Here is a 12,500-nt window from a genome sequence, read left to right as displayed (position 1 = left end):
AACAGTGACCAATTTAGTATCAGTGATTGAGAAATTCATCATAGTACAAAGCCACTTATCTAGCTCGTGTACTCAAGCAAGATTATGTCACTCAGTCACCAGGCAGAAATAGCACGAAGAGGCAATCACCACGACCAACACTTGACTGAAAACATGATGCTCAAACACCCAGCAGTGACTGAAAAACGTGGACACCAGCACGCTGTAAGAGAATATTGGTGTCTCTAGTGAGGAGAGCAAGCCAAAGCTTCATAAAGACCATATGAGCGAGCATAAATGTCCAAAGCTTCATAAAGTCTATCGGGGTGAACGTTTACTGTCGCTGGATGGAGCTGAGTGGCCGGGCACGGAAAGGGCAGCGCGGCAACTTCCCAGGGGCTTTTGCTCGCCTTTTTGCCTCTTTGACCGCAGGATTGCATCAGGGCGGGACTTGGCTGAGAGAGCTGAGAGCTGAGAGAGAGAGAGAGAGAGAGAGGGGGGGAGGAAGGCACCGGAGACTCGTGATATGAGCGAAGCCCGTAACCAGACACCAGACGAGCCTCTGTCGCTCAAACTGACGCTTACCTCTCGCGCCATCATCATTAGAAAGGGTTCCATTTCACTGGCCGACGAATCTGTGGGTGCAGTGAAGAGTGACGCCACTGTGGCTGGCTGCTGGTTATGAAAGGAGCATTAATAGATATGTTTCGTGCGCCAGGACATCGCTGAGAGGTTGAAAATAACAAACTCACAGGTCAATTTTAGGTATTACGTTATGACACACAGTAGAAATTTAATTGGTCTATCTTCCCTAACCTCCCACCCCACTTCCCACACGGAAACACACACACACACACACACACACACACACACACACACACACACACACACTCTCTCACACTCTCTCTCTCTCTCTCTCTCTCTCACACACACACACACACACTCTCTCTCTCTCTCTCTCTCTCTCTCTCTCTCTCTCTCTCTCTCTCTCTCTCTCTCTCTCTCTCTCTCTCTCTCTCTCTCTCTCTCTCTCTCTCTCTCTCTCTCTCTCTCTCTCTCTCTCTCTCTCTCTCTCTCTCTCTCTCTCTCTCTCTCTCTCTCTCTCTCTCTCTCTCTCTCTCTCTCTCTCTGAACGCTCTTCAAATTTCTTACTGTGAACGCTACAAATTTCTTACTGTCACCAGCCTTCTCTCCTGCCACGCTTCTTGTGCTGTGCCCGCCTCTCTCAACCCTCTTCTCTATCTGTTGGTGCCTCGTGGCTTGCTGGAGGGTGATGTGCAGGGCGGAGGTGCGTGGTGAGGCGCTCTGGGTGTGGGTGTGATATATTAACGTGTTCTCCTTCCATTCTTATCCTCCTCCCGTGTTTTCTTTGTCATTAATGGGCCTTTCTTTAGCCTCTTTTTCCCGATTTATTCTACTCTCTCTCTCTCTCTCTCTCTCTCTCTCTCTCTCTCTCTCTCTCTCTCTCTCTCTCTCGCTCTCGCTCTTGCTCTGTCCCACCCACGCCTCCTCCCTCCTCTGGCTTCTTCATCCCCCTCCGCCAGGTTTTCTGGGTCATTTCCTCAGCTTTAAAGACGAAACTTTCCATGCTTTCAAACTTCTTTTTTTTACCTTTTAGTCTGCTCACCTTCGTTTATTTTTTCCCCCTTCATGTTTGTTTTCCATTTTACTCCAGGTCTATCTGTATGTGTGTGTCCCCGTTTCCCTTCCTTTCACCTAGATAGACTCCGTGTGTTCTCCCTGCTCTTAATTGCTGCTACCTAATGATACAATCGCAGTCTGACTTCAATTAAAAAAGTTGTCTAAATGTACGTCGTTAGGAGCCATTTCAGTGTTAACACGAACACCTGTCAGTCGGTCAGTCAGTCAGGGGTCCAGGCATCCGGCACAGGTGGGCTAGGGTGGGTCAGGGGAAGTCTGGGACCGACGCACCGACAGTAATCGAAGCTGATCCTGGCGGGTGACTAGAAATCGATTTTGATCATTGGTGATGTGGATTACTGGTGTTTCTACTGTTTTCTATAAAGATCTGTAATAGTTTATGGTTTTCTGTTGAGGATTATTTGTGTTGTTCTCTCTCTCTCTCTCTCTCTCTCTCTCTCTCTCTCTCTCTCTCTCTCTCTCTCTCTCTCTCTCTCTCTCTCTCTCTCGATATTGTTTATTCCATTATTTGTTAGTCCACTATGTACTTTGAGTTTTAAAAGATGTATTGTACTTCATAAGATTATCCAAGAAAAGGTTATTGTTCTTCTTTGTTTTACTAGCTATTTTCAATCTTTAGCTTTTGTTTGTGTGTTTGAATATAAAGGGCATTATTGCTGTGTGGCGAGTGTCTTCTGGGTATAGCGAGATATGAGCGATAATGATATGAAGGTGGTGAGAAGTGAGGTTTTCTCGCTACCACCACCACTGCCGCCACCCCTTCCGCCGCTGCCCACTATCAGCAGCATAGCGCGCCACCACTCGTGTGTCTGGCACTTTTCCTGCGAGCCGCCGTGAGGAAAAAACTTTTGAAATAGTTTGGAGGAGAAGCCTGACTTGTAATGCAGGTCGTCTCGGTTGGTGGTGGTGGAGTAGTTTAAAACACCGCTGGGTCTCATTAGGAGGTTAGCAGCTTTATTGAATCGTGTTCGGTCTTTTAAATGTTTGTTTGACTGTTATTTTTTCCTCTTAATGATTTATAAAAAGAAAACTGTGCTCAAAATATTATGAAAGAAGTGTAATTAGTGGTACTGTGTTTACTTCAATATGTATTTTTTGTTTACTTTTTAAGAGGGATGAAAATAATCAGCGACTTAAATATATCTATATGGAAATATCCTAGTTAGTGACTGATCCTTTTTTTGTTGTTTGTTTATTAACTGAGAGAGAGAGAGAGAGAGAGAGAGAGAGAGAGAGAGAGAGAGAGAGAGAGAGAGAGAGAGAGAGAGAGAGACGCAAGAATACACTACAATTTAGATAATATCGTAGTACCCTCACCATACACCTCCTCCTGGAAGAATGCATGACACACAAATCCTTCCTAACTTTACTGAGATACTCGAAGCCCAAATCTGCTGAGAAACCTTTGCTGACCTCTGCTAACCTTAACTGCTGACTGTCCCTGCTCACCGTCACTGTTAAACATAAACTGCTGGCTCATTCCTGCTGAATTAACCCTGCTAACCTACCCACTGCTGACCTAAACGTCCCTGCTGACCCGCTTCCCTCACACCCCTGCATTGTCCCCCTAACCATCCAGTGATTAACATTAGCTAGCTGTGCCGTGATCTTTGTCCCTCTCGTTCTCTCGCCTAAGCTACCCGCTCTCCTCTCCTTTCTCTCTCTCCCTCCATCCCCCGCCACCTGTCTGCGTTCCCCGCCCGGCTTGCCACCCTCGCTATTGCCCCAGAAACCTCTTTCCAGCGGCCCTCCCTATCAGACCAGTGGCTCCTCCCCGCTTCGCCTCGCCCGCCGCTCCGTCTCCTCTCTGTCTTGTCCCGCCTCATACTCTACGCAGATCTCTTACTTAGTTTATCGTCTTTCTCTCTCTCTCTCTCTCTCTCTCTCTCTCTCTCTCTCTCTCTCTCTCTCTCTCTCTCGTACTTCGTTTTAGTTCCAGTGTTTTTTTCCTCATTGGTACAAAGGAAAGAAATGGAGGGAATGAGCGAAGGCGTTGGTCAGACTGCATCCTTTGTACAGTTCTGGTCCCCACGCTATAAGAGGGATGTAGGTCTGGTAGAATCATTATAAAAGAGAGTGACTAAAAGGATACAGGGGATGAGGGAGATTACCTACGTAGAGGGATTGAATCTCTTAAATTTGCATTACTTAGAGAGATTTAGGTTGAGATGATCTAATAAGTTATAACTGGGGGGAAAAGCAATTTTTTTAGGATAAGTAACTAGGATAGAAACAGAAATGAGGTGCCTAAAGCTTTAGAAATTTTGGGTGTAAGAAAGAGATGGGTAGGAATGGGTTTGCAATTATAGTGGTAGATGAATTCTTAAAAGACTCAGTAATCAGGTTGTCAGTGTTCAGTATAACGAGAGTTTTATAAGATTAGACATGCATGGATAGGGATGATAGGTGGAAGTAGGTACATTTATTTCATACAAGCACTGCCACGTGTGAGTCTCATGGCTTTTTGCAGCTTTCCTTATGTTCTGATATTCTTCTGTTTTAAGGAAGGATAGAGGGAAGGAGATGAAGTAAGGTGGAGGAGGGAGGTTCGCTTCGCCATCACGACCTCCCCGTCCTGGCAGAGAGCCAATACTCCTCCCACACCCACTCCTCCTTCTCCTCCTCTTCCTCTTCCTTCTTCTCCTGCCACCCACTCCCTCTTCATCCTCCACCTCCTGCTGTTGTTCCTTTACCACCACCATCACCACCACCACCATAGCACCCACTCCACTCCCAACCCACCACTCCATCTCATCATTAGCCATCACTCCGCTACCATCACCTCAAGCTGTCATCCAAAACTCACTCCTTGTCACCGAGTTCTTCCTATTCCTCCTCCTCCTCCTCCTCCTCCTCTTCCTCCTCCTCCTCCTCCATCTCTTCCTCCTCCTCCTCCTCCTCCTCCTCCTCCTCCTCCTCCTCCTCCTCCTCCTCCTCCTCCTCCTCTTTATTCTTCTCCCTTAGCTGTACCGACTGACAGAGAGAGAGAGAGAGAGAGAGAGAGAGAGAGAGAGAGAGAGAGAGAAAAAGAAGAAAAGTACATCGAAATAACGAATAGATATTTTCACACAAAGAGATCACATAAAGTATCGATACAAAGTTAAATTGGAGGATTGAGTCTTAGATTAAAGGCTTTAGTCCTTCTACCGACAAGGCAAGCAGGGGAACAGACAGCCGTGGAGAGGCAAGACGAGAGAGAGAGAGAGAGAGAGAGGAAGAGGGAGCGGGAGAGGAAGAGGGACAAAAGAACGAGAGGTAAGGAAAACATGAAAAGAAAAGGAGGAAACAGACGGGAGGAATGAAAATGAATGCAAAAAAAGTATATGAGAGAGAGAGAGAGAGAGAGAGAGAGAGAGAGAGAGAGAGAGAGAGAGATGGAAGAATATATGGTAAAATGGAGAGAGAGAAAATAAGGGATGCTGACCTCTATGATAAAAATGAAAGAGAGAGAATGAAAGAGGAGAAAGGGGAGATGAGAGAATGAGGAGAGAGTGAAGGAGCATAAAAGATAATGAAAAGGAAAGAGGAGAGAGAGAGAGAGAGAGAGAGAGAGAGAGAGAGAGAGAGAGAGAGAGAGAGAGAGAGAGAGAGAGAGAGAGAGAGAGAGAGAGAGAGAGAGAGAGACTCCGAACAAACCATACAATGAAAAATAAAAAAAAAGAAAAAAAGCAATAACAGGAGAAAGAGTTAATAAAAAGAAAGTAGGAGAGCGAAAAATGAGGAAGAGAGGAAGAAAGAGGGAGAAATGAATATATATACACTCACACCATTCTCTCTCTCTCTCTCTCTCTCTCTCTCTCTCTCTCTCTCTCTCTCTCTCACCAAGCTATCAGTATCGCGTGCCGTCGGCGGTGGAAGGGAAAAATCTGCTTCTACCTCAAGACAAGGCGATGCTTTAACGAGGCCTGGAGACTTTACTATAATTATCAGTGTAGTATAATGAAGATCACGCACGAGCTGACTTCTGGATGCTGTGTTCTTAAGTGGACGTCTGAACTTCTTTGTACTGGAATAGTGATTGAAATAGTGAAGTTTCGTTTATGGGAGTATTTGTAAAGGATTTTATTTTGTTTTCTTGTGAGTAGTTTTTAATAATATCCATGTGAAATGTATTGAAAGACAAGCAAAAGAAGACTAATGGAAGCCACTTCATGTTTTGTCGTTTCTCTTTTTTCGTGTCTTGTTCATTGTGAAATACACTGAAGGACACAAATAACCTGATTTCTAAACACCTCTGTTCTGAATTACAAAATCAAATACGTAAAACTCATATATTTCTGTTGATATCAATGGTAAGTTTTTTTTATTTTTGGCATAAGATTTGTTCTTCCTTTCCTTCTTTTCTTTTTTCATTCTTTTTCTTTCCTTGCTCCTTCTTGGTTGTTGTTCAGCTCCTCAACTTTTTCTTTTTCTTTTCCTCCTCTCGCTCTCTCTTCCCCGTGCCTGGGTCGGGTGGCCATGTCGCCTGTCTCACCGCAGCCAAAAATGAACCGACAGCTTGACACGAAGGAAACATTCAAGGTTGGGAAATAAAATATGAAATAACACAACACACACACTCTCTCTCTCTCTCTCTCTCTCTCTCTCTCTCTCTCTCTCTCTCTCTCTCTCTCTCTCTCTCTCTCTCTCTCTCTCTCTCTCTCTCTCTCTCTCTCTCTCTCTCTCTCTCTCTCTCTCTCTCTCTCTCTCTCTCTCTCTCTCTCTCTCTCTCTCTCTCTCTCTCTCTCACACACACACACACACACACACACACACACACACACACACACACACACACACACACACACACACACACACACACACACACACACACACACACACACACACACACACACACACACACACACACACACATATATATATATATATATATATATATATATATATATATATATATATATATATATATATATATATATATATATATATATAAAGAAAAGAGAGAGAGAGAGAGAGAGAGAGAGAGAGAGAGAGAGAGAGAGAGAGAGAGAGAGCATTTAAAAATTAAGAGAGAAAGTGAGAGGTGTAGTTTTATGCATTGCGTCGCTCAATACTACAAATAATGCAAGAGAACACTTTGGCAGAGGTTTTGATTCTTCTTAATGGATGGTTCAGGAATCCAGTAGTATTTGGGTGTCCCTCATACACAGGATATAGAATTTCTGTGTTATAAGACTCCCTCTTACTTGCTTGTCAACAATTTTCGTCTTAGGGAATAAATAGTTTGATGTCTCCTTGAGTGAAAGCAAGACTAAGATAATCTATATAATAAATATTCAATAAAATTGGATATATATATATATATATATATATATATATATATATATATATATATATATATATATATATATATATATATATATATATATATATATTTCATCTTTTTCTTTTTTCATTTTTCTTTTTCTTTTCTTTTTCTTTTTTCTTCTTTTTTTCTTTTTCTTCTTCTTCTCTCTTCTTTTCTTCTTCTTCTTCTTCTTCTTCTTCTTCTTCTTCTCTCTTCTTCTTCTTCTTCTTCTTCTTCTTCTTCTTCTTCTTCTTCCTCCTCCTCCTCCTCCTCCTCCTCCTCCTCCTCCTCCTCCTCCTCCTCCTCCTCCTCCTCCTCCTCCTCCTCCTCCTCCTCCTCCTTCTTGTCCTCGTCCTCGTCTAGCATTCACTGCCATAATTTACCATAATTAGTACTCTATGTGGCTGGCGTCGGTGGCGATAGTGGTGGCGTTGGTGGTAGTCTCCCCCCTCTCTCTCTCTCTCTCTCTCTCTCTCTCTCTCTCTCTCTCTCTCTCTCTCTCTCTCTCTCTCTCTCTCTCTCTCTCTCTCTCTCTCTCTCTCTCTCTCTCTCTCTCTCTCTCTCTCTCTCTCTCTCTCTCTCTCTCTCTCTCTCTCTCTCTCTCTCTCTCTCTCTCTCTCTCTCTCTCTCTCTCTCTCTCTCTCTCTCTCTCTCTCTCTCTCTCTCTCTCTCTCTCTCTCTCTCTCTCTCTCTCTCTCTCTCTCTCTCTCTCTCTCTCTCTCTCTCTCTCTCTCTCTCTCTCTCTCTCTCTCTCTCTCTCTCTCTCTCTCTCTCTCTCTCTCTCTCTCTCTCTCTCTCTCTCTCTCTCTCTCTCTCTCTCTCTCTCTCTCTCTCTCTCTCTCTCTCTCTCTCTCTCTCTCTCTCTCTCTCTCTCTCTCTCTCTCTCTCTCTCTCTCTCTCTCTCTCTCTCTCTCTCTCTCTCTCTCTCTCTCTCTCTCTCTCTCTCTCTCTCTCTCTCTCTCTCTCTCTCTCTCTCTCTCTCTCTCTCTCTCTCTCTCTCTCTCTCTCTCATAACCCATCTTCTTCGTTCCATTTTCCCTGAGTGGTCCACACTCTCTTAACTACTATCTCTCTCTCTCGTCTGTCTCTCCTCCTCCTCCTCCTCCTCCTCCTCCTCCTCCTCCTCCTCCTCCTCCTCCTCCTCCTCCTCCTCCTCCTCCTCCTCCTCCTCCTTATCTTCCCTTTTTCTCTTTTTTATCAGCCTTACTTCTCTCTGCTTCATAATCCTCTCTCCTCCTTCCTCTCGCCCTCCCTGTCTCCCTCCCCACTTAGCTTCAACAACACTCAGTAAAACCTTTTCCGCTGCAACTTTTATCCACGAGTTGTGTTAAAATGCATAACTTGCCGGCGACAGCTTTAAACGCCGCCCGAAGAAGATTCACATTTTGTCGTCGTCTTAATGAGCTCGAGCTGCAGCCGGCCACTCTCAGCGCTCGGAGGAAACCCGCCTGAAGCGCCCTTGATGTGATAGTCGTGGAGCAGATATTCCCACTGACACTCCGTATTTCGTTGTACTCTAAATTCGTGGCCGGTATAGTGGAATTGGTGCTACGCTCATCTTCGCTGTGTTCAGTTTCAATTCCTCTCATGTATGTAGTCTATAAGTTGTTGGAGATTTTTAGTTGCTGGTTGATTAGCGTGCTTGTCTTATCTCTTTGACTGCTCTGAGTTCTTCTAAGGGGTCTGTGCACCTGTCATACATGCGGTAAATTGATTGAGGTTAATTATATTCTATCATACTAACGTAGATTATTTTGAACTAACAAGAAGCGATTTAGCGTCATGGTTTTTGTAGCTATATTTATGCTTTCAATAAATCGTCTAGAGTTAGTTAAATCAAGTTAAAATTTTGAAGTGCACTGCTCATAATGTAAGGAGCGACATATTCATTGACGTTCAAGTGACTGTTATTGTATATTCCCTCTGTAAGATCTTCTCAGGTTACTCAAAAGAAATTGTCATTCAGTAAGACAAGACTGACATTAAGGAGAACGACAGCGTATCAAAATGCCTTATTGCTTCTAGCTGGGTTTCTCTTCAGTAAAGTCGTGCAAGGTTACTCAAAATATATCATTATTCCCAGAGTAAGAGAAGCAGTTGAGTTTTAGGAGTCACAGTGGCAGCGGTTACACTTTCCCTCGGCAAAATCATCCAGGGTCACTCAAAATCAATTGTTAAAAATCACCCCTCACAGTAAAAGAAATTAATGAACGAGAGACAGAGGCGTTAGTAGCTATAGTTATATTTTTCGCCTTTTAAAACAGTCTACAAACAGTCTACAATTTGAATATAGTATAAGTGAGTGCTCTTCGACTCATGCTCTTTTCATCCATTTGCCTTCACTATGATGGACTAGCGGAAGACTATAGACGGTGGAGTGAGAGTGGCTGTTACAGGGAAATGGCTACTTTTGAAGACGCAAAGAAAAAAAGTAGGTAGATTTTACCATTTGGTTTAAGCGGAGACAAGAAGCGAGTGGAATTTCAAGAAATTAGGTGGACAACTCTTGAGGAATACAAACGGTTAAGAAAATGTGAGACGGTATGTATATGATGGAAGGTGGAGCATGAATGTGTGAGCGTTTGTGTGTAGGGATTAAGTGCATGGATGTGTAAATGTATGCGTGTGTGTATGTTTACATCCTTACCAACACACATTGATACAATTTTTCATATTTTTAACGCCCTGATCTCGCTACGACTATTTTAAAAGACTACTTAAATGATTTGTCGAGTTCTGAAGACTGTTTTCCCTTATAATAATAATGCAGAAATTTTATTGATTTGTCACTAGAATAACAGATACTTCCTTTATAAATATCATTCGTAACTTCACCTTGAGTCTTCTGAATATTGTGGAGGTGAAACGCAGAAGTATCATAGAAGGTTCTCCATAATCCCTCCCATAAAGTTTTCAATGTTTAGGAGAGACGAATAAAAACAAATAGTATTAAAAACGACAATACATTTTTTCCCTCCGTTCCAGTTCATAATGTTATTCCCTTAAGCTGCCTCCTAACTCAGATTACGTCCTCGACACCTCCACCCATAAAATTTTGACTTCACTTAATTCAACCATTAAAAAAAAGACATACACCCTCGCCAATTTTTCACCGGAAGTGTGTAGATAAAGTTGTGAGTTACTCCGCCAGGACAATTATGAACGAATGAGCCTTTTCGATACTAAAATATGTAGAATTTCCCCTCGGTGATAAAACGCCTGCTATTGATGTGCAGTAATGGAGACTCAGCTCTAATTTGTAACGGCCGAACTTGTGCACCGTTTATTGAGGTGAGCCAATTAAGGAATAAATCACCAGCCCCATTAGTGCTCCGGCCTTGTGTTGTGTTGTGCTGCAGTGTTACGGGTTCAAGGGATGCGTTGAGGATGCAGGGGTTGGGAATCTTTAAGGTTTAAGAGAGACCATGGCTAAAATACTTCAGCTCCGCACTTCTACGTACTTCATATAAAAGAGTTTAGTTGATATTGTATGAGGTTTTAAGATGTCTTTATGGTTTTAATGACAGGTTAACAAAGATTTCAATCTTGAGAACCTAGCTATGGCCTTTGAAAATAGTCGCAGCAAAGTGTTTCTAAGAACCTTTGATATAATTTAGAAGGGATTAGAATTTTAAGGGTGTTTTAGTGAGACAAGCAAGATATAAAAGACTAAAATGTATCTAAAAGAAGACCGGAAGTTTGAAATTTTAGGGATTCAAGGAAAATAAGGGGAGTAAAGTATAGTTGAAAAGTAAGGAAATTGTGAGTATTTACTTTTCTTTAAGTTCATTGAATCAGACAGAGAATTCAAGACACATTTAGAAAGACAAGACGACTTAGGCTTCGTAATAGGGAAAGATAGAGTAGTAAGGAAGATGAGAGTGAATAAATAAGATATTCTAAATGTCTTTGGTGTAGAATGCTTGGAGTACAGGAAACAAGACACGTTTAGGAAGGAAAAGTACTCAGAACTTGTAAAAGAGAAGAATGGTTAAGGAAATAAGACAGGAAAAAGAAATTGTGAGGATGTTTGAGCAACAAATGGAATAAAGAAATCGACACGCTTGGGAAGGAAATAAATCGTTATATATTTTATTAGAGGGAAATGTGGAGTAACAAGATGAGATATCGATGGGAAAAAATGGAATTGGAATTGTAAGAGTTATTAGAGAAGGGAGGGACGGAGTACGAGGGGAAGACAATACCAAAGAAGGAAAGAATTCTTCAGGTATTTTATTCTACGGGAATAAAGAGATAAGATACAGATGAAAAAAAAAAAACATTGAATCGTCAGTTTTTGGAGAAGCGATCGTACGCAAAAAGTAAGCCACAGCTGAGAGGAAAAAAGTCCTGAGGTATGTGAAAATGAGTAAATATTTTCTTTCTGGAAAAGTCAAGTTGTGCTTTAAACAAAAAGAGAAAAAGATGTTAATTTTTTTAATATTTTAGGGAGAGGAACTGAAGTAAAGAGGGAGTTGTGGCTTTCAGGAAACTAAATGCTTGAGTATTTTGTTATTGAGGAAGAATGAAACAGGAAAATACAAATACAGCTGTAAAAAAATAAGGAACTCAGCGACAGTTTCTGGGGCAGAGAGGATGGAGTAGGGAGGATAAGACACAGCTGGCGAGGAGAGGGAGTGTAATGAAAGTGAGGGAAGCAAAATAGGGAGATAAGAGGGATTTAGGAAGTAGGTCACGCATCTTTTTTTCTTTTTTTTCTCTATAGAACAATGGAATGGCAACACACACACACACACACACACACACACACACACACACACACACACACACACACACACACACACACACACACACACACACACACACACACACACACACACACATACACGCCCGGTAGCTCAGTGGTTAGAGCGCTGGCTTCACAAGCCAGAGGGCCTGGGTTCGATTCCCCGGCCGGGTGGAGATATTTGGGTGTGTCTCCTTTCACGTGTAGCCCCTGTTCACCTAGCAGTGAGTAGGTACGAGATGTAAATCGAGAAGTTGTGACCTTGTTGTCCCGGTGTGTGGTGTGTGCCTGGTCTCAGGCCTATCCGAAGATCGGAAATAATGAGCTCTGAGCTTGTTCCGTAGGATAACGTCTGGCTGTCTCATCAGAGACTGCAGCAGATCAAACAGTGACCTTGTTGTCCCGGTGTGTGGTGTGCCTGGTCTCAGGCCTATCCGAAGATCGGAAATAATGAGCTCTGAGCTTGTTCCGTAGGGTAACGTCTGGCTGTCTCATCAGAGACTGCAGCAGATCAAACACACACACACACACACACACACACACACACACACACACACACACACACACCGCGTAGTGTAGTGGTTAGCACGCTCGACTCACAATCGAGAGGGATGGGTTCGAATCCCGGCGCGGCGAGGCAGATGGGCAAGTCTCTTAATGTGTAGCCCCTATTCACCTAGCAGTAAATAGGTACGGGAAGTAAATTGAGGGGTTGTGGCCTCGCTTTCCCGGTGTGTGGAGTGTGTTGTGGTCTCAGTCCTACCCGAAGATCGGTCTATGAGCTCTGAGCTCACTCCATAATGGGGAAGACTGGCTGGGTGACCA

General features: G+C 43.2%; 1 protein-coding gene and 1 long non-coding RNA gene across 2 annotated transcripts in view; one reads left to right on the top strand and one right to left on the bottom strand.

Moving 5' to 3' along the window:
- Nucleotides 1-12,500, bottom strand: part of LOC123506097 (potassium/sodium hyperpolarization-activated cyclic nucleotide-gated channel 3-like) — a 927,743-nt gene that overhangs the window by 705,943 nt on the left and 209,300 nt on the right. The window lies entirely within an intron of this gene.
- LOC123506100 overlaps nt 1-12,500 on the top strand; it is a 312,418-nt gene that overhangs the window by 267,599 nt on the left and 32,319 nt on the right. The window lies entirely within an intron of this gene.

The sequence above is a fragment of the Portunus trituberculatus genome, chromosome 19 (genome assembly GCF_017591435.1).
Source record: "Portunus trituberculatus isolate SZX2019 chromosome 19, ASM1759143v1, whole genome shotgun sequence".
In the NCBI taxonomy this organism is placed as follows: domain Eukaryota; kingdom Metazoa; phylum Arthropoda; class Malacostraca; order Decapoda; family Portunidae; genus Portunus; species Portunus trituberculatus.
Note: the sequence above shows the minus strand (reverse complement) of the source record. Positions and strands in the feature narration are given on the sequence as shown.